A 24,996-nucleotide genomic window follows, 5' to 3' on the forward strand; every position below is an offset into this window, starting at 1 on the left:
TTTATCTAGGAGAGCATTGTTTTTTTTCCATAAAGGCCTCCGCCTCCATAGTTGTATTAATTCTAACTCTACTACCCTCCCAGAATATCAACATACCTTCTGGCAGAAGCCATCGAAACCAAACCCCTTTTTCAAATAGTTTTTTCGCTAAAAACGAATATTTTTTTCTTTTATCTCTGACTTTCTTTGGGATTTGTTTCAGGATGACTATCTCTCTCTCCTTGTATTTTAACGCTTGCCCCCTTTGTGCACTCAGAATCTCATCTCTTGTAGTCTTTCTAAGAAATTTAATATGAACCTCTCTTGGAACATTTTGTGTTCTAGCATAAGCTGAACTGACTCTATAGATCAGGTCAATATCCCACCCCAACTGCTGTCTGCCTTTTTTGATGTATTCAGCGAGTAAGTTTGTCATAATCTCCCTCAAATCTTCATTATCAGCCTCAATTACATTTTGAAATCTAAGGAAAAAAGACATCCTTTCAAATTCTATTTTTATCTGATGGTTCTCAAGTTCTTGGTTTCCTCTTTGACCCCCCTCACCCCCCTCCTTATCTCAGCCGTCCCCTCCTCCAAAAGTTCCAGTCTCTGTGAATTTTGAGCCATTCGATTTTGGTTCTCTCTGAGTTGTTCATTCATTTCTTTCAGTTGATTTTTCAATTCCTCCTGCCCCTTTAAAATCTTTTGAAGCAACTGCTGGGTTAGGTCCTCCTCAGGGGTTTTTTGTAATACAGATGTTAATGTCTGTTGTCCACTGGGGCTGGACGTTGAAGATGTTGGAGCAGAGCCAGCAAAGCCTGGTTTCCCAGGTGGGGGTCTTTTCGGTGCCATCTTAATGAAGAGAAACTCAGTGGTGTCTGTATCCACAAGGTAGAATGGCAATGATGAACAGGGGATAGCTGAGAGGGATCACGAGGCAGGGAGTCCTGACAATAATAGAGACCTTTTCTATAGTTCAAATCCAGACAATAAAATCCATCAGTCCAAGTCCAAGGTACAGTATTTCAAGAGATATTTCTGGGTGTCACGGAGACAAAGACAAAATGCCAGCAATTTCTGTGGGTGGAGTCAGATTTCAAAGTGCATAAAGACAACAGAAGTGTGCCAGCTTGCCTTGCCAGCACGGGATCAAAAGGCAGCAAACTGAAAGTTTTCAAAAGTTTTCAAAAAGAACAGATCATCACTTCTCTTTCACAATTGCAACAGGATATTCACCTGCTTGCTTGCTATGAGTGTGATTTCATTTTAAAACTCTCCCCCCTCTCCTCCAAGGGCAGAGAGCAATCCAAAGCCGCCCATCCAAGGGAGGGGGAAATCCCCCTCCCTCCAATCGCACTTCTCAGAAGCCGATTGGAAGTTTTAAAAATGCTGTCAATCCTTCACCAAACAGTCAAAGAAAGGAGCCGGGGAGGGTTTCCATCTCACCACCTCGCAGCTGCAGCCTTCAAGTTCCTAGATTCGTCCGGCAGCCCCGTCGCGAAAGCGCGCGGAAGCATAGAGCTCCCGCGCACCCCCTTTCGCCTCCTGGCATCTAGGGCAATGCCAGGAGCCCCCCCCCCGTGGCCGCTGCCGACACAGGGGACCCCCAGCTACCCGCCCCCTCGGCTTGGCGCCCCTACAAGGCACCCAGTGCCCCCCTGATCAAGGAGGAGCCCACCAAGAGCACACAGGGCGAGTGGAACATGCCTGTCGCTCTCGGGAGCCGGAACCGGAAGTCCTGACCCAGATCTGAAGTTCTGATACCCAGTTCCATCTCCCCCCCCCCAATAGTTACATGACCACACTTCAGGTGCTCGGCAACATGGTCACATTTATGGCCATTTACAGTGTCCTGCAGGCACATGATCACATTTTATGTGTTTTGCCGAAAACCAACAAGAGATTGTATTTATGATTGTGGCATTTGCTTAACAACCACAGCGTCCGCAGTTATGACTGACACAATCGTTTAATGACCCCTGCGAAAAAAATTATAAAATTGTGTCGAACATGTGATCGACCTGTTTTATAACCATCACAACATATAATGGGCAGGCTCTATTACAGTCATAGGTCAAGGACTATTCCATTACACATTTAGGGAAAGCAATTGATGCATGTTACATTGCAGAACATTACTAAAATATATTGAATGAGAATTTATTTCAGTAAACCTTTGTGAGGCTGTTTTAAAGATACATGAAAAGGAATTATAACGCTAGTTAGCTCATTCACATAGTAGGCTCATTGTACAATGCCGTTGATATAGTTTACTTGGACTTCAGTAAGGCTTTTGATAAGATAGACCATAACCTACTACTAGATAAAGTAGAAAAATGTGGGTTAGACAGCATCACCACCAGATGGATTCGTAACTGGCTGACCAACTGCACTCAACGGGTAGTCCTCAATGGAACTGCATCTACATGGAGGGAAGTATGCAGTGGAGTACCCCAAGGCTCTGTTTTAGGCCCAGTACTCTTCAACATCTTCATCAATGATTTGGATGAGGGAATAAATGGGGAACTCATCAAATTTGCAGATGACACCAAGCTGGCAGGAATAGCCAACACTCCAGAAGATAGGCTTAAGATACAGAAGGATCTTGACAAACTTGAACATTGGGCACTATCTAATAAAATGAAATTCAATGGTGAAAAGAGTAAGGTTCTACATTTAGGCAACAAAAATGGAATGCACAGGTACAGTATAGGTGGTACCTTGCTCAGTAGTAGTAACTGTGAAAGGGATCTTGGAGTCCTAGTGAACAACCATTTAAATATGAGCCAGCTGTGTGCAGCAGCTGCCAAAAAAGCCAACACAGTCCTAGGCTGCATCAACAGAGGGATAGAATCAAGATCACGTGAAGTGTTGATGCCGCTTTATAATGCCTTGGTGAGGCCACACTTGGAATACTGCATTCAGTTCTGGTCGCCACGATGTAAAAAAGATGTGGAGACTCTAGAAAGAGTGCAGAGAAGAGCAACAAAGATGATTAGGGGACTGGAGACTAAAACATATGAAGAACGGTTGCAGGAACTGGGTATGTTTAGCTTAAGAGAAAGAAGGACTAGGGGAGACATGATAGCAGTGTTCCAATATCTCAGGGGTTGCCACAAAGAAGAGGGAGTCAAACTATTTTCCAAGGCACCTGAGGGTAGAACAAGAAGCAATGGGTGGAAACTAATCAAGGAAAGAAGCAACTTAGAACTGAGGAGAAATTTCCTGACAGTTAGAACAATTAATCAGTGGAACAGCTTGCCTCCAGAAGTTGTGAATGCCCCAACACTGGAAGTTTTTAAGAAGATGTTGGATAGCCATTTGTCTGAAATGGTATAGGGTTTCCTGCCTAGGCAGGGGGTTGGACTAGAAGGCCTCCAAGGTCCCTTCCAACTCTACTATTGCATTGTATTGTATTGTACATACAGAATATTATTACAACAGCAAAACCACATATGTTTTGAGGGAGGACTGATAGGATTATAATCAGTTGTCATATCTTAGCTTTACCTATCAAGCTGCTGAGATCTTGCTTCCAATAGGCAAAAATAATGGAAACTGTTCTATATTTTCTATCTGCTTCTCTATTAACTGGGAAAATAAGAAATTTACTACTGTTCATGCATCCAAATTTATTATTCTTCAAGCACAAAACACTGTATATGGTAACCTGCTCCTAGTTTCTGAATATACCCACACCTCCATAAAAGAAGAGATGAAGACACTAAAAGATCTAATGACTGAGAACTGCGTCTCAGCCTTCAGCAAAGAAACTTTTGTAAAACTGTGCTTAATTACAGGGCTGCTTTAAAATAAATATTTTTTTCAATATTTTTTCCTATAGGTATAAATATATGGTAACGACATTTTAAAAAGTTATTCCACGTAATCATGTAACCTTGTACTTGGACATTTTTTGTTATGGTAAAATTTATGTAATCCTAGGATGCAATGATGATAATTTATATTTAATGAATACAATGTCAAACAACTCTGTGGTATATTTAACCAATTAAGACATAATTTGTATACACTATATTATACTAGCTAGTCTTTATGGTGGCATAAGATCGTATTTATTTTTACAGTAATAGATTAGAAATATATAATGAGCAATTAATTAACTACTGAAACTATACTCCAAGAAAATAAAGCTATTTTTAAATGCAAAGCTAGCAAATGGTATGTTTTGACCAAGCATTATATAAGAATGTCTGAAATTCTTTTTTATATAATCATTTGCATTGGATACTAAATAAATCCTTAGCAAAAAAAAAAAAGTCGTCCCCCCCCCCCCCCCAATGCCAAATATCAGTTTTTAACATGTTACACTGCCATGACGGGTAATATTAGTAAATTCCTAATACTTTGGAAATAACCAGTGCAAAAGATTTTTTTTCCATGCTGGATCTTAATAAACTCTACATCCTATGATCATTTAAGGCTCATCAAAGAATCATACTGTTTACACAACAAGCAGACTCTCATCTATCCTTGCACTCTGCCTACATAGAGGTGGATTTATATGCAGTTTTTCCCCTTGGCTGTCAAAGCATATTTCTATGCATACCAACTTAAAAGGAAATGTCTTCAGAAAAATTAATTCAATGCTACCCTGAAATAACTAAACCAAACCAAGTACAATATAGCCTTGAACTTTCCATCCAAGAATATTTGGGATGTAATAGAGGCTTGCTTATTCCCAATTTATTTGGAGAAAATTCTTTCTTTTTAATATGGGAATTCATATTGCCAAGGTAAAGAAGGCATTGATTTCTTTAGCATAACAAATACATTTTTCAAATTAAACTGAATTAAATAAATCTGGGGTCTCCAACCTTTTGGTCAAATATCACAAGTGTGTGTCCGCGTCTGTATGTATGCGTATGTGAGAGAAACAGCTTAGGGCTTGAAAGACAAATGATTTAGGGTGCAATCTGCCATAAAAAAACAATGCTTCCTAATTTAACCCTTGTGTATTCATATTTGTCCTTGCCATTATCATCTGAAGAATCACAAACCAAACTGTATACTAAACCTCTCGTGTTTGCTTGTAATCTTCAGTTGGGCAAAACTGGAAGGTTTAGGGCAGCAATGGACTGCTTTGGAACAGAGACTAAAATATGAAATTACACAGCAGTGGATGGTGAGGTAAGAGTGAGGAAGCGATTCGAATGTCTGCTTCCGAGATAGGGCTGGCTGAGATTACCAACAATTGATGGGTGAGCGCTTTTTCTCCCTGGAGGGAAAGGACCCTTAGGGATATGCTGAAATCAGGAGTGGGGTGCAATTTTATTGTGGTCCATGAATCTCTTTGTTCCCCCTCCCCTCAGCAAAGGAGGGAGGGCAGCTAAGAAAGAGGAGTGATTTCTGGCACTCCCTTACCAGCTTCCCACAAGCAACATCAATGGGGAAGTCAGTAGGAAGTCAGAAATTGTTCCCATTTCCATTGCTATTTTGCCCGCCCATGGTCATTCTATTTCTCTGTTTAGATGGGAGGATGACCCAATGAGTCACAGGTTATTTAATAGAATTTTCCTCTGGTATGTATTCTCCTATCATGAGAAAAGAATAGCACTTGGCCAATCCTACCTGAGTTCCAAACTAGGTGGAACTGGGCTTGATCAGAACTTGAATCAAAGCAATAAAAAACACCAGAGTACAGCTTAAATGAAGAACTAGAAGGAGGAAACAGCAAAGTATGTTCATGCTACTGCCAAGAAAACAGCATGGTTGTGTCCTTATCACCAGAGATCAAGCTCCACTTAAAAATTTTTTTTTTACTTCTGGGTGTGTCTAAGGAAATGAGCCTAAAAGTTTTATTATCATTTAAGGCAGATGAAATACCTTGGTTCTCAAATCAACAATATCTGTATTTATTAAGTGTACATTTTGTCCAAATTAGATCCTTTAATTTTCGCTCCGGCACAGTGGGTCATTTTCCTTTTCATCTGCAGAATAGTTTTTTGTTGGAATGCATGTCCACCAATTCTTGTCACTTCTTTGCAGAACCTCTTTGATTACAGCAAAAGGACATTCCTGGAGTGCCATAGTTTTTGAGCTGCCCAGCATGATGCCAACCAGTCTTTTCATAAACTTCAGAATAAATAAATAACAAGAAAAATATATTATGGGGGCAATGCCAATGGGCCTGAGGACTCTGGGAAGGGGTGAACTAGTGGGATAGTTGACTTATTGTTAACATTCTTCTGCCTATTAGTTCCTTCCAGTCTTGGTTTTGTTTTTATCATTTTTAATTCTTTTTAATGAGGATTATATAACAGTTTTAAACAATGACTGCTTTATATTTCTACTGTTTTGTTGGATTGGTGTATGTTACACAGAATTGTTTTCTATGAGATGGCAGCCATATAAATTAGATAGATAGATAGAATAATGATAGATAGATAGATAGATAGATAGATAGATAGATAGATAGATAGATAGATAGATAGAATAAAGATAGGTAGGTAGGTAGGTAGGTAGGTAGGTAGGTAGGTAGGTAGGTAGGAATTAAAACGTAGAGGACTGGGACAAGCTATTTGAGACATTATTCAGACAAGCATTTACTAAAAGGTAAGGAACTTTAGAGAAAGACTGTTTTGTTGAAGTTCTGGGTAAATCCTTTGCATTTTATAAGTTGCAGGAATAAACCAGATTGCTCAGACACATATCCATTTAATAACATGCCAACTGAAATCCTATTAAATGCCATCCAACAAACAGAATAAAACAATTCTTGCTTAAACACGTGGAATTATTAATAGCATTAAAAGCTTTTGTATTTAAAGAATCCATATGAATAATCAAACATGTTTCAGCAGAAAGGAATGATACCTAAATATAGAAAGAATATTCTTGTTTCTTTATTTATTCATGACCAAGACTTTTTTTCCAAAGGAAGTCTTTATATAATTATCTGTAGTAGGAATAATTGGTGAGTGTAGCCAACAAAAAAGTATTTAATGTGCAAAATCTCTAAACTACATTTCTCAAGCAAACAATTTACAAATAAGGACTTGCTTCTTCTTCAACAGCAGCATTTCACCTCATCTTTCTTAGTATTTATTATGTGGCTAATTTAACAGCAGTGGATATCAGAATAAAAATACAATTTAAAGAATTATAAAAAATAAACCATAATCATGCCCAAAGCATTAAAGAACTATACTACACACACCCCCACCGCCCCCAGGAAGTGACCTACTGATTGTAATTGCTACAATGGACAAAGATATTTAAAAATTAAAATATATTTATATTTTATGTACTGATACTGAGTGTTTCTCCAAAACTACAGGGCAACAGTGATAAAAAAATAAAAAGTTATATCCTCAACTTCAACATCACCAACTGAAACTAAGTACTGCAAGATAGGATATGATTAAACACACACACACAAAAAAAAAACGCTCTGTGATTTGAGATAGGAATCCAACACCTCCTTCAGCTGGCTTTCATCCAATGTAGAACACACATGAATATTGAAAGCTAGTTTATTGTTAGTTCAAACCAAATCACTTGCTCCAAAGGAAATGATTCTTCAATGATTCAAGCACTAATTCAAACTGAATCTGAATTCAGAAAACAGGTGCTCTGTCACTAAGGAAACACTCCTTCCCCAAATGGCTAAAACAGTTGAGAAAATGCCTGATGATCATAAGCATGGAATGCTGCAGTACATGATTAAAATGATATTTTAGTTTCCATGTAAAGGGAGAAAAGATTAAATAACAATGGCCTATTCAAAGGAGAACCAATTGCTATCAACTGCAAATGTTTTCCCCCCAACTGGATATTCATTAAATCTAATGCTGTAGATATGATTCTCTTGTTTCTTAGCTTGGAATTGACTATGTAGCCAGCAATGTCCTCTGTAAATATTCTTTCCATCCCACTGTTTTGCACAATCTCGTACCGTGAACACCAATTATTGGTATACTATACCATACTATGAATACCACCATCTCTTATCCTGAATATTATTATGTACTTACAGGTGAACATACTCCAACTTGTCTACACCCACTAGTGTCCAATTTAGTGCACTTCATTTCTGCTAGGATAGTTTCAAGTTTTCTTTAGAGTACATTTTTTTATATTCCAAGTTCCAATTGCATTTCTCCTTGTAAAACAAGGAGCTCATTTTTCTATACTGTCACCTAGATTAATATCAGCCTTCTTTGTAGTTTAGTCTAGCTAGGTTATCAGCTCCAGATTTACTCATAAATGTTTAATTTTCCTCCCCTGCAACCAGTGAAGTGTCTTTTGATTTAGGCAGTCTCATTAACTGACATTCAAGCTGGTCTAAATGTTTTAGCCATCTCCATGCAATTTGCTTGGTAACAATACAGAAGTGATTTGTCACTGTTTCCCCCCCCCCCTCCCCACTTTTGAGTTTCTAGGTAGATTTCTTCCCATGTGTTGCAAAACCCCTTCTGCCTTCACTTCCATCATGTGTCTCTCTGCTTAACTAGTCACTACCAGCAGTTTCTGGTTCTTCCAGCTTCCAGAGATTCTCAGAGTTAGTGCACCTACCGAAATATCCCTCAATATCAAGATGGCTTAATAACAGAAATAGATGATAGGCTATGGCTTTCTCCTTAACAGAACATAGAAAAATATCTGTGCTCACAGAGAAACTGGAGGAGGAGACTCCGATACTCCCAGCCCTTTTTGTAATGAAAATATTGTTTATGGAAAACCACACAGCCCTTGAAATATGCCTGGTGTTAAAACCTCAGCCTTGCAGCTTTAACTCAAAGTAATCCCAATTAAAGCCATTTTAACCTTGCAGCCTTCATTCGGAAAAACAAAACTTACCTGTGGTGTTGAACAGAGGCCCGACAATTCTCACAAAACATGTATAAGGAATTAATTTCCCCAGAGACGGTTCTTAATTTCTATTGGTTAAATGGAAGAATTTTACATACATCTGACATGCAGAAGCTTTTGAGAAGAACACTGACTCTCCCAGTATATTTACAAAAAATAGTATGTAGGGAGGGAAAGATATTATAAGCTGAATCTGTCCTTATGAATAAAGCTGTGTGAGACTATGAGACATAAAAACACTGAATACAGATAGCATCCTTTCCTCATTGTATGCATTTTATACACCATGAAATTAAACAAGCAAAATATACAATGGTACAGTCATGAGCTAAGGAATGACTCATATGTTTTCCATAAATCTAAATAAACAAGGAAACACAGAATGAATTAAAACTGCTCTTCTGCTAAGAACAGGTCGTATTTTAGGCCTTTAGGGCAAAATATACAGCCCAAATAGGTAGAATAGATAATGTATCTGTGTGCATCTTTTAAGAGCCGGTTCTTCCAGATGGAGGACTAGTAATCATTTCCAAACATTACCCGTAATTTTGCAAATGGAATTTCCATTGACTATCTTCCACTCAGAAAGCCTTTTAGATATAATTTGATCCAGAAATCAATGGAATTTTCCCCAAATCTCATCCAGCACTCGTGACATCCACTTTTGTGATAATATTTGTAAAGCACTACTTTTTTCCTAATAAATTCCATTTTTCTTATCAATGTCACAATCAGTTTAGAAAAAGGCACAATTCATTAAAATGTTATCCTGTAATTTACAGGGGAATTATAAGGTTGCCACCAGATCTTTTGTATTTTGATTTAGAAGGAAATGTTGCTGGGTTCTGTAAAGTCTCTTCCTCTTTGTAAATTCGGGATGTGGAAAACTTTGCAGCACATTAAGTTGCACACACCTCTTTCTTAGAACAATATTTCCTTCTATGCCAGAAATTCAGATTTTTCTGTCCATACCAGCTGAAATATTGCATGTTTATACCACACATTTTCTTCTTACCTAAGGATGATTTTGAATTTAAAAAAATATTAAATGGGAAAATATAGCCTGTCAGTGTGTTATTTGGAAGCACTCCTGATGAAATAATGGAATGGATTGGATCCTACCTTACATCTACTTATATTGGCCTGCATCAAATCCCACATATTCTTCCCTCCCCTCAGGGTGGGATTCAGCTGGTTTGGACCGGTTCAGGTGAACCAGATGCTAATTTTGCATCTGGTTCGCCAAAACGGTAGTTGGAAGGACTAACTGGTCCCGCCCACTCCACCCCGCCCTTCCTAGGAGTCTCCATGCAGCCCGTTCATCAATGCAGGTAAGTGCAGGACCTGCAGAGAGGCTCTGGGATGGCGAAAATTGGGCCTACCGGATGTTCTATAAGTCCAGAAACGGGCCAGTTTAAACCTCTGAAGCCCAGGGGAAGCCGTTTTTGCCCTCCCGGAGGCTTGAAGGAAGCCTCTGGAGCCTGGGAAAGGCAAAAATAGGCCTACCAGAGGTTCTGGAAGTCCAGAAACAGGCTTGTTTCTGGCCTCTGGAGCCCAGGGGAGACCGTTTTCCCCCTCCTGGAGGCTCGAAGAAAGCCTCTGGAGCTTGCTGAGGCAAAAAACGCCCCCTGCTGTGGTGCAGGAGGCCGAGTAGGCCATGCTCCCCATGGCCACGCTCATCCAGCAACCAGGCAGAGAACCGGTTGCTAAAAAATTTTCAATCCCCTCCTGCTCTCCCCCTCAAAACCTATTATCAGAATTAACTTTGAAGAAAACAGAGACCCAATTCATTTTTTTCTCCCCCAGAGTAATTAAATTTAGTTATGATTTCTTGTGACATCCATCTTTAGTAATTGTTAGGGATGTAACCATAGGCTTGGCTTGGCAATGTGGGGTGAAGCCATGATGTGTGCTAATCATTTACTGAACAACGTTGTAAATGCTTCTACTGGAGAGGTACCATTTACACGTTGGCATGGTAGGAAACCTGATTTGAGCTACTTGCACACGTTTGGAGTTCCTGCATGGGTACATAAGATCTATCACAGTGCAAATGCGAAGTTTTTAGAGCATGTTGGTTGGGATAAACTGGAAATAAATAATGATGATGTACTAATTGAAACCCGAGTAGACCCAAATAAGGTATCAGGAATATCAAAAACGTGTGATGAAGGGAAGGAGTCTACACAGGAGGAGGAAGTGATAAAGCAGGAGGATGTTCAGGATAGTCCACCTATAAGTCCTGTATTACCCAGGTCAACCCGTGTAACGCGGCCTCCTGATAGGTATCAGGCATCTATTGCATGGAAGGTGGATAAGGTACCTGCTGCATACAATGAGCTGACTATGTATCCAACTGAGGATAAAAAGTGCAAGCTAACATGAACAGTGAATTTAAGTCATTGCAGGATTTGGGAGTGCTTGACAAGACTGATTTACTTATGCAAGGGGATGAAAACGTGTATATAAGCATAAAACTGGAGTGAATGGGAATTATGTAAACCATTATGAATGGAAATTATGTAAACCCCGATGAGTTAGATGATGTTGATATAAAAGGTTCTATGTTTGATAAGGGATGCATTATGCAATGTATCTTGAACCTACATTATGTACTGAATTGTGTGTTAAAGAAGAAACATAAATCATTACTGTGATGTTTATGGATTAAGAATGTGAAGTTGTGTGTAAATACATTGACAACCCAAGAGGGGAGAGTGTTAGGGATGTAACCCTAGGCTTGGCTTGGCAATGTATATAAGCTATGATTACTTTACTGTTACTTTAAATGCTTAACAGATGTAATTAGTTTGTTACCTCATAAGAGGGAGCCAGAATGACTGTTAGTTCTCTCTCTGTTTTGTTTGAAGCTGGTTGGTGTATTTTGAGGTATTGTGGTTTGCTACTGTTTAGCTATATTTTGTGTGTTAGACTGAGAATATTGATAACTGAATTACTGAACAGTGTATGACTTGGACTGATAACCGGACTCTGAATACTTCTATATTTCTACATAGTAAACTACTATATTTTTATACTATTCAGTGTCTCTGTATGCTGGTTTGTGTGTGTTATTCCATATCACTCTCATTACGCTTCTCTGCATACTCGCTCTCCCAACGGGGAGCTTAATTACTTAACAGTAATGTTATTGTTACGACCAAACAGATTTTACAGATTTCTCAAATGTTTCAAAAAACTTTCAACACTTTTGACCAGGGCATATAGATAGCACTTTTTAATTATGATAGAAAAATTATCATAAGAATTAGGAGCCCATGGACATCAAAAGGGCTCAGACTGCTTTCCAATCTCTGTGGGTCCTATGCTTCAAATAAATTTAATATAAATCTAAGATTTAGGAGCAAAAGGATTAGCCTATGTTAACAGAACTTGTATGCAGTACGATCAGAGCAGGGCACACATAACTGAATGGCTCTCAGTTGGTGAAATAGTTAAGAATCAGGCTACAAAATAGGAGACTGTATGTTCTAGTCAAACCTTAGGCACAAAGCCAGATGGGTGACCTTGGGCTTTATTTCAGTCCTAGGAAGGAGGCAGTGGCTAATCATTTCTGAAAAATCTTGCAAGGAAAACTGCAGAGACTTATCCAGAATTTAATATGATTGAACAAAAGAAAGAAAAAGCAACTAACAGGAATCATACAATTAAAAGATCTGAATAACTAAACTGTGTGAATAAGGAATTCATTCTGTTCTGGGCACAAGCTGACATTCTTTAAAAATGTTATGTATGGCAGAGAGAAACACATAGCTATGTACATCCAATATAAATATTACAAGAGTTTCTCCATCGGATGCTCTCTGAAACCATTTTAATATTAGCTAACACTTCAGCAGGAGTCCCCAAACCATGGTCTGTGAACCAGCATTGGTCTGTGGCATGCCAGAAACCAGGCCATGCAAACAAGGGAAGCCCCAACTACAGGATGCAGACAGCACATGGAACCATGCCCCCTCTGGTCCACGGAAAAAACTCACTCCACAGAACCTGTCCCTGGTGCCCAAATAGTTGGGTCTGCTAACTTACAGTATCTCTTATATTGATAGACCTCATCTAACACTCACTGGTTCAACAACCATTCAAAGTTATAACAACGCCATTACAATGTCTCCCCAATGACATGATTGTAATTCAGGCACTAGGTGATCAGCATGCAATTACAACATGATAGCAAACCAATAAGCAAATGGGATTTTCTACAATACCTCTGTGAATTTTTAAAATATATTGAAAAGAATGTTGGTCTTACCTGAACGTGTCTTTTCAGGGGAAGAGAGGGAGTGGTCACGTGTGGATATTCTCAAAGTCTGATTGGTCCAAAGACTGAGAGCAAACTTCTTAAATACTCCTGCCTTCCTTTCTTGCCCTGTTTCCTCGAAGGTGAACAATCGAACTGAAAACAAAAAAACAACAACAAACCCCCGGGAACCACCCGGCCCTCCCCTTGGCCCCAACAACCTAACCAGGGCGGGTCGTGACCACTCCCTCTCTTCCCCTGAAAAGACACGTTCAGGTAAGACCAACGTTCTTTTTCCAGTGGAAGAGAGGGAGTGGTCACGTGTGGGACATACCCAAGCCTAGTCCCAGGGAGGGAGAAAAAACAACCACAACTACGACCCAAGGGGAGCTTCCGCTGCCACCCTCTGCAGGACCCTCTGACCAAATGCAGCATCCGTCGAGGCGAACGCATCCAGCCAATAATGCCGGATAAAAGGTGTCGGGGATGCCCAAGTAGCAGCCCGACAAATGTCCTCAAAGGGAGCTCTAGTGGCCCATGCCGCCATAGTCACGGCACTCCTGGTCGAATGGGCTGTTATTCCCGACAGAACAGGATGACCCGCCGCCCCATAGGCCTCCACAATGGCCTGCCGCAGCCAACAGCCAAGGCCTCCGACCTGCGGACCCCTGCTGTCTGTCGGAGATAAATGTGCAGAGAACGATGAACATCCAAACAGTGCCAGAACTTCTCCCTATCATTAGAAGGACCCGGACAAAAATCAGGCAGGACTACTTCCTGCGCCCTATGAAAAGGGTGTTCACCTTTGGGAGAAAGGTAGGGTCAAGCCGAAGAACTACCCTATCTTGGTGAAAGCAACAAAGGTCATCCTTGGATGACAGAGCGCCCAGCTCCAAAATACGCCGGGCTGAGGTAATCGCCACTAGAAAAACTACCTTAAGGGACAGGAATCTCAGATGAACAGACCGGAGAGGTTCGAATGGAGGCCCCGTCAAGACCCTAAGAACTAGGGGCAGATCCCACATAGGAAACCTGTGTATGGGTGGAAGTCTGAGATTAGCAGCCCCCTTAAGAAAACGCCTGATCAGTGGAACATGAGAAAGGGAGGATGACCCCCACCCATCCCAGGACTGGAGACAGAGCCACCACCTGACGACGCAGGGTGTTGAGCGATAACCCATCGTCCTTTCTGCAGAAAGTCCAAAACTTTGGGAATAGTGGCCCTGTCCGGGGAAACGCCAAGTGGGAAGCACCACTTAACGAAGGCAGCCCAGGTGGAGTTGTAAATGTGTGTCATCAACTGGTGCCTAGAAGCCTCGATGGTACGTATGACCCCGGAAGACAGGTTCGCCTCCCTCAGGAGTTGCCGTTCAAGAGCCAGGCGGTCAGATGGAGTCACTGGGGATCCAGGTGAATCAGGACCCCCTGGCGCAAGACCACCCCCTCCTGCGGAATGCCCCACGGAGGGGCCACTGACAGCTGGACAAGATCCGCAAACTAGGGCCTCCTGGGCCAATAAGGGGCCACAACGATGACTAGCGCCTTCTCCACCACCACCTTCCTGAGAATCCCCCGGAATGAGGGGAATGGGAGGGAAGACATAAAGAAGGCCCAGAGGCCACCTGCTCCGGAGGGCGACCATGCCCTCTGCAGACCGGGACTGAAATCTGGTGAAGTAACGAGGCAGCTGAGCATTCACCGGGGAGGCGAAGAGGTCCACCAGCGGGGTGCCGAACCTCCAACAGATCTCCTGAAACAAGGACGGGTGCAGTTGCCACTCGCCATTGTCCAGGATTGCCCTGCTCAGCCAGTCCACCCGAGATGTGTTCCGACACCAGAGACAACAAGTGTCTCTCCGCCCAGGCACCGAGCCTCAGGGCCTCTAGCCAGAGAGCCCGGGAGTGAGTCCCCCCTTGACGATTTATGTGGGCCTTGGTGGCCACATAGTCCGTCAGGAGAAATACATGACGGCCCTCCACAGAAGACCTGAAGTGTTGTAGGGCTAGGCGCGCTGCCTTCAGCTCCAGCCAATTTATATTGTGCCTGAGATCTGAGGCTGCCCACCTGCCCTGGGTCAAGCGAGCGCCCACCAGGGCCCCCCAACCAAACAGACTTACGTCCGTGGTCACTGTCACCCTGTCTGGTTCGCAAAAGAAGCAGCCCCGTTGGACAGATGGGGAGATCCACCACCTGAGAGAAGCCCGGACCCCCGCAGGGAGGCGGAGGGTCCAAAGGGAGTTGCTCATGCTTCCCCTCTGGAAGGGGATGAACTTCCACTGAAGGGGCCAGAGGTGGAGTCTGGCCCACGGGACTATCTCTATACAAGACACCATCTTGCCTAACAATTGTGACAATGTGAGGACTGAAACTAACTGACCTTTGTGAACCTTTCCTGCTAACTGTTGAAGACTTGACTGACGGTCCGGAGATAGACGCACCACCCCTGACTCGGAGTCTATGACTGTCTCTAGGTGAAGAAGGCGCGTGGATGGGGAGAGATGGCTCTTGGGAAAGTTCACTGAGAACCCCAGAAATTGAAGTCTCCAAATGGTGAGACGTAGATCTGTGACTGCCTGAGGAAGGGACCCCGCCTGGACAAGGACGTGGGCAGGTAACATTGTAGCCTCACTGGGACGGAGCGTAGATGAGCCGCTCATGTCGCTAGCACCTTTGTAAATGACCGAGGGGCCGAAGCCAATGCGAAGGGACGGGCCCTGTACTGGTAATGATGGTCCCCATGTGAAAATCTCAGGTACCTGCGGTGAGTTGGGAGAATAGGAATATAAAGATAGGCCTCTGTTAGGTCTACCGATGCTAAGAAGTCCCCCCTCTGGATGCCCTGAAGGATAGACTTGAGGTAGGACATCTTGAAATGCCTGTATACCAGGAATCGGTTCAGGCGCTTGAGGTCCAGAATCGCCCTCCAGCCCCCCGAACTCTTCGGAACCACAAACAGGTTGGAATAGTGGCCCCGGCCTGGTTCCGCATGGGGAACAGCATTCACTGCCTGAATGTTGAGAAGGTGCTTGATAGCCTGGTCCATCAGGTGGCAGCGCTCCAGGGCTCCGTGACGGAGGGAACGACCTAAAGAGATTCGGGGGAGGGGAGAGAAACTCGAACCTGAGACCCTGGCGAACGGTTGACCTGACCCAGGTGTCTGACGTGATTTCGTCCCATTGATCTGCAAAAAGGGACAGGCAGCCGCCTATGGGACGACTCGGGTTCGAGTCATTTCCCTCTGTGGTAGGGGTGACTGCCGCCACCCTGAAAGGGCCGCCGGGACTGATGCTGGAATCTGTTCCGGTCCTGAAAGGACGACCGAGAAAACTGCCTGTCAGACCTGAAAGAGGAAAAATGTTGATGATGATCATAGTCATAAGCTCTATAAGATAGCCTACGATAAGGATGAGACCTAGCCTCGGACTTCTTAGTGTTGGACAGGAGAAACTTCTTTTTATCTTTGTTCTCGACTAGAATGGGATCGAGCGCCTCCCCGAAGAGATTTGGCCCTTTAAAAGGTACAGCCGCAAGATTCCATTTGGTCTTATTATCCATCTGCCAATTTAGAAGCCATAAAAGGCATCGGGAAGTAACTGAGGTGGCTAAGGCACTGGACGCAAATTGCCCAAAGTTGCATCGGCGGAAAATTGAGAAGCGGTAATGATCTTGGTCAGGTCTTGATGGAGCCGCTCATCCTGGATCGGAATGCGATCGTGGAGCTGGCGGAGCCACATGACTGTGGTGCGGTTAAAATACGAGGCTGCCGCCGCGGTCTTTATGGCCCAGGCAGTGGCATTGAAATTTTTCCTTTGGGGGGGGGGGTTATTGTTTTAATTAAACAAAAACACACACACACACAAAAATTATTCATTACATCTTGTAGAAAGCATGTCAATTGGTTACAAATAAATTTCGTGCGTTACTATTCATCCTTCATATTTTTAATTTACATTTTAAAATCAAAAATCTTTATGTATTTTGCCATCAAAATGCCATCATTCTCATTTAGTTATAATTATTTAAACATGCTATTATCTAGAATCATTTGTATTTAAAGACACAACCACCTACTGGCATTCATTTGCTATTCCTATAAAGCTCCAATAATTACCCTTTTATAGCATATTCCCTTTTTTCCCCAACTCACTATTTAAGGCTTATATCTGATTGCTTTTACCAATGCCAAGACATGTAAAAATCATTAAACATTATCCATTAACATTTCCTTATTATTCTTATAGTTATCTAAAGAAAAAAAGGAATTTTTTTTTTTGCCATTTATATCACATCTCCTCCCCTCCAACCCAAGAAAAATTGGGTTGTTGCGACGTCTGGCTCGTTCTCCGAAATTTTTCCTTAAGGTAAGCTCTGTGCGCTTATCCTCGGGTTTCAACTTATCCGCCGCATCACCAGACACTACCGGGGAAGACGAGACCAGTGTAGCGACCGGGATGTCAATGGTGGGCAATTGGATGGCCTGAGCAAAGGCCTGCTCCACGTTGTAGAAGCGACGGTCATTACTCCCAGGGTTAGAAAAATGGGATGGACGGGCCCACTGGTTGGGCAGAACCTCCATAAATAGAGGAGGAGCCGGAATTTCCTCCTTGTTTGTGGCCGTGTTGGAAAACATGACCATGTCAGGGTCCCTAGGCGGGGGTACTGTGGAGTCCCATGTACCAATCTTGGTGGTCTTCCTCGCCTTGTTCAGGAGAGTCTTGAATGCGGTCAGGGGAAAAAGACCCGAGGACGATGGAGGATCAGGAGGGGCTGTGTCTTCCTCCTCCGAGAATCCCATATCCTGGAGATTCTCTTCCTCCAGGACCGAACCCTTGCTAACCATGGAAGGAGAAGGCGCCCAATACATGTGGCGACCTGGGTCCCCCTGACCCCTAGACAAATGGGAACCCCTGTCCTGCTGGGCAATGCCCACTGAGATGGCTGCAGAAATAAGTTATTTGATATCTTCCGGAAGGCGGTCTAAATCCTAAGTCCTTAAAGGAAGAACTAGGGCCCTGGGGTGCCAACCTTTGAGAAGGATGATGCCCTCTGTAGGACTTTCCAATGGGTCCTCAGAGCTCTCCCTCGCCAATACCAGAGAGACCAACAGGGGAGGGGAGGGAGACCCCCTCCGCCTGGAATAGCTGCAGGATCTGGCAGGGGAGGCCGAGGGAGAAGAAGGACTGAACCCCCGAGGCGAGGAATGAACCGAAGGAGGTCTGATAGGTGACCTAGACCTACTGGAAGATAAAAGGCCCAGCAGACTTGTCTTGTCTTTCAGCCCTGGCGAAAGCTTTCTCCAGGGCCTTGTGTCTCCTGGCCTCCTCCCTCGTGGCAGGGACGTTGGGCCGCAGGGGGCCGAGCTGGGGGCTCCCTGGGACTGAACCCCTGCCCCACGTTCTCTTCCACCCCCATAGGGCCTTCTGTCTGCCCCTGGTGAGTATCCAATCCTTCCTCCATTGTCCCACTCACGTGTCCTGGAGAAAGAGGAGGAAGAAATTAGGCCTCTGTAGGCCCCACCGGAGCCTGGGCCTCCGATGTATAGATGATGAATAGGCCGATCACTCCTGGCCTGGGTCTTCCAGGAAGCCACGCACGGGAGAAAAGCCTCGCACATGTGGCTGTCGCCCCAAACGGCCCCTGGAGTCTCCAAACGGCTAGGCGCCGAAGGAGAGGGCCGTGCGGAACTCTAAGGCCGTGCCCGACTCTGGCAAGGATGGGCGTCGTAGCCCTGGGGGCCCCGCGGCACACTGGCTCGCCCTCCCCCCAGGCGTATTTGCTGCGCTGAGCTAGTAAGGCTCAGCGCGCGGCAGCCACCCGAATCAAATTAGGAGGCTTCGCCCACACTCCTGAGTGCCCCGCGGCACCAGACAGCGCTCTCCTGCTGCCCGCTGAAGGAAAAACGGCCTTATCCAAGCTGCGCTGGAGCCCGGCACGCCTGCAGCCCCGGGGATAGGGCTAAGGCTCTGGCCCGCGGAGGAGAGGGCAAGCGCCCCACAGCCCCCCCCCTGACCGCCCAAGGCAGAGAACTGTCCCTTGGGCCGCAGCTGTAATTTGGAATTTAGCAAGAATTTTAAACTATCCAATTAAGCTGAATTTAAGAACAGATTGAACAAATCACTTCCCTACCTACTGACAAACTCAAAACAGTGCTTGGACCAAGAGACTGAGAGGAAACTGGGCAAGAAAGGAAGGCAGGAGTATTTAAGAAGTTTGCTCTCAGTCTTTGGACCAATCAGGCTTTGAGAATACCCACACGTGACCACTCCCTGTCTTCCACTGGAAAATAAACTGCATTTCTCCCCTTCTACTGTAATTCATAGGTGGGTTGCTCCTGATTTGGCCTGGATCAGGCGAACCAGTAGTGGCAGCGGTGGGAGGCTCCACCCACCTGCCCGGATGTTTCTGTGCATGCGCAGAAACTTCTGTGCATGTGCAGAAGCATCAAGTGTGCACGAGCAAACCGGTAGTGCCAGGATTTGCAACTCACCTCTCCTCTAAATATGAGAGCATTATAACATCTTTTTAAAATGAATGTAAAAGAGTAGATAGGAGAAAATGCATATGCTTCTTACAGAAGGAGCTCCTTGAATAAAGCACAGGTACACATTGGAAAGTATAGTGCTCCACAAAGGTTAAATAGCTACTTTTTTGCTCCTGGCAAAATAGAATTAAACTAAATCAACAACAGTATCATGATAAAAAGCCTGATGATGAAAAATTTATCCCTATTTAATCATATAATTCAGTATGATACAACGTTGTGGAACATTTTTCTAATGTTTATTATTTATAATAAAGACAGAATGTGCAAAATTAAAATTTGCAATGATAGTCTCAAATAAAAAGTCACAGTCAGCATATACTAATATAATAAAGAATCAAGTAAACACCTGGAACTTAAAAAAAAACTTTTCTCAAGTAATAAACAGATGTTTTCTTTCTTTAAGAATCAACTAATCTGGCAAGATCTTTAACAAAATAATATTTAAAAAAAACATAATGACAGGTTAAAAAATGTTTGACAACCCTATGCAAAGTTTGCACAATTATACTGGTATATAGGTAAGAATCAAGAAAAAGTTTTATCTGGACTGGGCAAACACTCGTAAATATTTAATTTTTAAGAATATAAACAGCAGGTGTTGAGATACGTTAATAATTAGCACTTTCAGAGAATTGCTAAATAGATGATATATTTATGAAATTATATTTCACACATTACCACTGTAAAATCCCAGCAATTAAAGCATATACTTTCTAACATTTCACGACAAACGGTATCTATCTTGACTATGTGGTCTTTTATTTTATTGCTTCATATTACTAAACTAGAATGCTGTTTTTACTACATGATATAAATTGCAAGTAGCTGTCATGCAAAGAACTTAATAATCCTTCCTCTTTTCCAATGTTTTCAGCACTGTCTTACAATATTTTATTATATTACCTATGTTTATGTTGCTATTTACATGCACTTTCATGGGAATATATTTTAAATAACATAATTTTAAAGAATTTGATAAGAAAATTATTGGGAGCTATATGTAAAGAAAAAATAATGGTTTTTCAAAAGATTCACTTCTTTGGTTTAAAGATTAGTTCTTATAATTGTATTAGACTGGCAATGCACCGAGGGATCATCTAGTTTCTCTTGACAAAAGGTGGGACTAAAAAGCTTTTATCCTGGACCTACCTTCATCACAGGTAAACAGATTCAGTTAGACAAAAGAGGAAGTAGGTGTTCCAATTATGATCTCTTCGCGTGCGAGAGAAACTACAATAAGAAAATGCAAGTTAGCTTCATGAAAGATATACTGCTTTACAGCTGGGTTATGTTTTGAATTAACCACAGATACAAAACAAAGCCTTTATAAATGTAATCCTTTCAATTTTTCAATAAGGAAAGGAATATGCAAACAAGAATACAGCCTGTAAAAGATTTACTTTGACACAATTGTTTTCATAACTATTTGAAATGCTCCTAGAAATAACATTTTGCCCAAGATTAACCTTTTTGCCCTAATTTCAAATATTAGAGAACTACTCTGTTGAATGATTTTAAAAAACGCAGAAATTTGGTTCATAAGAATAGAACAAATTCAAGTAATGATAATGCACAATAAAGCATGTTAAGTTAAAATACTTAGAAATAATTTTTCAAACAGAAATTTTTGTAACCTTTATTCAACTAAATAAGGGTGTCATGTACACTCAGTGGTTAAGACACTGGGCTTGTGGGCTAGAATGATGGCAGCCCAGGTTCGAGACCCGAGCACTATGCAATGGGGGTGAGCTCCTGTCCTCAGCTCCTGCCAACCTAGCAGTTTGAGAGCATTCAAATGTGAGTAGATAAATAGTAACAGCGCTCCATGATGAAATGTTGGCCACATAAGGGTGGAAATGTCTTTGGACAGGACTGGCTCAATGGCCTTAAAATGGAGATGAACACTGCCCCTATAGTCAGCAAAGATTCACAAAACAGGTTGAACAATAAAAAGATCTGAACTAAATAATGTAGTGTTGAGTTCATATCACACATTGTGTTGTCAACAGAGCAGAAACATTTTCAGGCCAGGGGAAACAACTAGTCTTTGAGTGAGGTACTAGGAGAAAAACCTTATTTAAATGTGTTTAATTATATTATGTTGAAAACTAAATCAAATTAATATTATTTTCTCATACATTTTAGTTTTATTTTATCATTTGTCAACTTTGTTGATGGCTGTAACGCTGCGACCGCATATTCACAGATAGCCTATCAGCATCTGTTTATCACATTCCCAAAGAAAAATGCTGCCTCTGTCATGTATAAATGGCAAATCTCCCAAGGTGTCCCTCTTGAAAATGTTGCCTTTTTGGAATCAAATAGAGACACTGAATATTAGGTAAAGTACCCAATACTTTACTCAGATTAAGTAGAAGACAAAAGTAACATTGTCCTAAATTCTGGATTAAAGGCTATTATCCAGAAGACTCTGGAAAATTCCAGAAGTCAGAAGACCTGTTTTAGGAATTCACTTGCTCTGAGCAATAGGTAAATAACACCAGCCAATATTAACTTTTACATTTTTGTTTGAACTGCTGCTTAAGCTTTATTGTCTCTAGTATTTATGTTCACTGTATAAACTCTACAATTGAGCTTTATGTAACTGACAATCGTTTTACAGCAATGCCCTTCATCAGTAGGAAACAAATATATTGAGATCTCTATTCAGAGACGTACATTTCCCTTTCCTTTATATATATTTTTTTCTATGGAACTACTTGAGAATTTATTGAAGTTGCAATTCCCTATTTGTACATTCTTTGCTAGTGAATGTTTTATATGTGACTGATTAAAGCTAAAACTGGATTTTTATTTTTATTTTTAAAAAATGACTTTATCTCCCTCACAAATAGAGCCTCCTTTATAAAGGAAGGGAGAAAAAAAACAAGTTGATTCTCTTAGTTCCAAATCTTAAAGAAACAAGGCCAGAAGATGATGCTATGGAATTTAGTTATTCTTTTCCTTTTAATTTGCAAGAACAGCACAGATCAGGGGAGTTCTCTCACATGCCGGGGCTTCCCTTAGTAATCAAGAATTACTAAGGCAGAAGGTGGAATTAAGGTGTGTAGACCCAGAGGACTTCTAAGACAGAGAACGTCACTTGAAAGGCTAAACTCTACCGCTACACATTGGGCATTCTGCATTAGACAACATTATGATCATGTAAGGCAGAGCTGACAAACTCGTGGCCCACAGGCCGGATGCATCACGTGCTGGTCATGCCCACGCCTTGTTTAGCAATGGGGGGGGGGGGAGTCCTGATATGTCAAGTGACATCACCGTGACAATGCGACACCCCTGATGTAAGAGATTAAATCATAAGCAAAAAAGTTACAGTTGGCTTAGATAAATATCTTGTGCAGATAATTGGTACATCTATTGTTAAAATTTAATAATAAAAGAGCTGAAAAGGTTAAATAACCAAACCAGACTTCGTTAATTCAACAGCAAGGAAAGGTAGGAATACTAACATTTTGCTTTGGATACCCACATTTAAGTTTTTACTGACACATCTTTTGTTAACCTTCTTTGGAATAATTATGGACAGCTACACAATGTATTGAACCAAATGCATTGCCCATTTTTACTTCAAAACTAGACCTGCTCTTTTTAGTGCATATTTGAAAACTGTGAGCATTCAAATGTTGGGGAGAAAAAAAATAATAATTTCAGAGAATACAAAGCCATATTCATTCCATGTTGTTACTATTAAACTGTTAGTACAGTTGCAGATAAAAGAAAATCAAATTAATTAGTACATATTTATGAGCTGCAATCACATCTCATAAAATCACAAAACAAATAAATTTATATCTTTCACTGTGTTGGTATCTGCAACAGGATCTAGAAATGCTAGTTACAGCTTTGCCAGAAACAAATTATAAAATAGTAACACAGAAAGCACGCACTGTTCTATTCCCACATACATAGAATTTGAAAAAACTGTAATTTGAAAAGGTCGCAGTTCAAGCTTGTTAAACACGATAGTGGAAGATTTCTACTTCTCTTAAGAAATCAGACTAGTGTAGAGATGGTATTACACAATTTGATAATGATAGTGGAAGGACTTGTTTAAAAATATAGACAATTTCATAGAGTTATTACCATGCATAGCAAGTAATTGTGTTCAAGACAGCCCCATTCATCCATCTTACACACAATTTAAAATTCTGAAATTTTATTTTGAAATAACGTGAATTTTGCAGGTACTCCTAAGCTGTAAGCCTCATAAATATGAAATAACATACCTACAGCATTGGAAATCATCTTGTGAAATTACGAAATAAATTTATTGTTACATAAGATTGTCTTTAAATTTCCATTTAAGTTCTATTTCATAGGCAGAACCTAAATGAAAATAAAGTAGTAACCAGGAATTTAAGCATTTTGGAGGTTTTAAGTATCCATAACAATAGCAAGGCTCTACCATTAAGGAAAATGTTAACAAAAATTACAACAGGCTACAAGACCAAATACAATTTTTATTAAGTTCAATTCAAAAACCTCAAAATAAATATATCCACATAGCCAACAATACAGGCCTATCTGAAACTAATATGAATGCAAATTTATAACTTACAATGACAAACTGCACCCATTTCAGGCAGACTCTTAAAGAGAAAACGTTCCTTACAATCTTGAGGGAAATCTGACACTAATGAGATATTACCGTATTTTCCGGAGTATAAGACGCACCCTTTTCCCTCAAAAAAGAGGCTGAAAATCTAGGTGCGTCTTATACACTGAATAAGCTTTTTTTTTGCCTCTCAAATCCCCGCGCCATTCACCAAAATGGCTGTGCATAGCCTGTAGGAAGCTTTCTGAGTGCTCCTGGGGGCTGGGGAGGGCAGAAATGAGCAAAACATGGGCAGTTTTTTGCTCAATTTTGCCCCCCCCCCAGCCCCCAGGAGCACTCTATAAGCCTCCTAAAGGCTATTCATGCCCTTTTTTTGACAAAAAACGGACCCTTTTTCACAGAAAATGGGCCTTTGTTTGCTCATTCTTGCCCCACCCCCACCCCCAGGAGCACTCTACAAGCCTCCTAAGAGCTATTCATGTCCATTTTTTGAAAAAAAAAAAAAACAGGCCCATTTTCACAAAAAAACGAGTCTTTTTTGGAGGTTTGCAGAGTGCAAAAACTTTTTTTAAAATTTGCCTCTTCAAAACCTTGGTGCGTCTTATGCTCCAGTGCGTCTTATACTCCGAAAAATATGGTAACTTTCCAGGAGCTCCTATTCAGGAAACTACTTAAGAAGAAATAAACAGATTCGTTCAAGTAGCTTTGAGATTCCTCAAACACTGATGCATACAGTAGTCAATGTTCCCTCTAAGGTGCACGGCTGTGCGACCGCGCACATGGCAAGAAAACACCGTG

General features: G+C 41.7%; 1 protein-coding gene across 5 annotated transcripts in view; it reads right to left on the reverse strand.

Moving 5' to 3' along the window:
- PIP5K1B (phosphatidylinositol-4-phosphate 5-kinase type 1 beta) overlaps window positions 1-24,996 on the reverse strand; it is an 83,770-nt gene that overhangs the window by 48,814 nt on the left and 9,960 nt on the right. The window lies entirely within an intron of this gene.

The sequence above is a fragment of the Natrix helvetica genome (genome assembly GCF_964273705.1).
Source record: "Natrix helvetica genome assembly, chromosome: 2".
Classification (NCBI taxonomy): Eukaryota; Metazoa; Chordata; class Lepidosauria; order Squamata; family Natricidae; genus Natrix; species Natrix helvetica.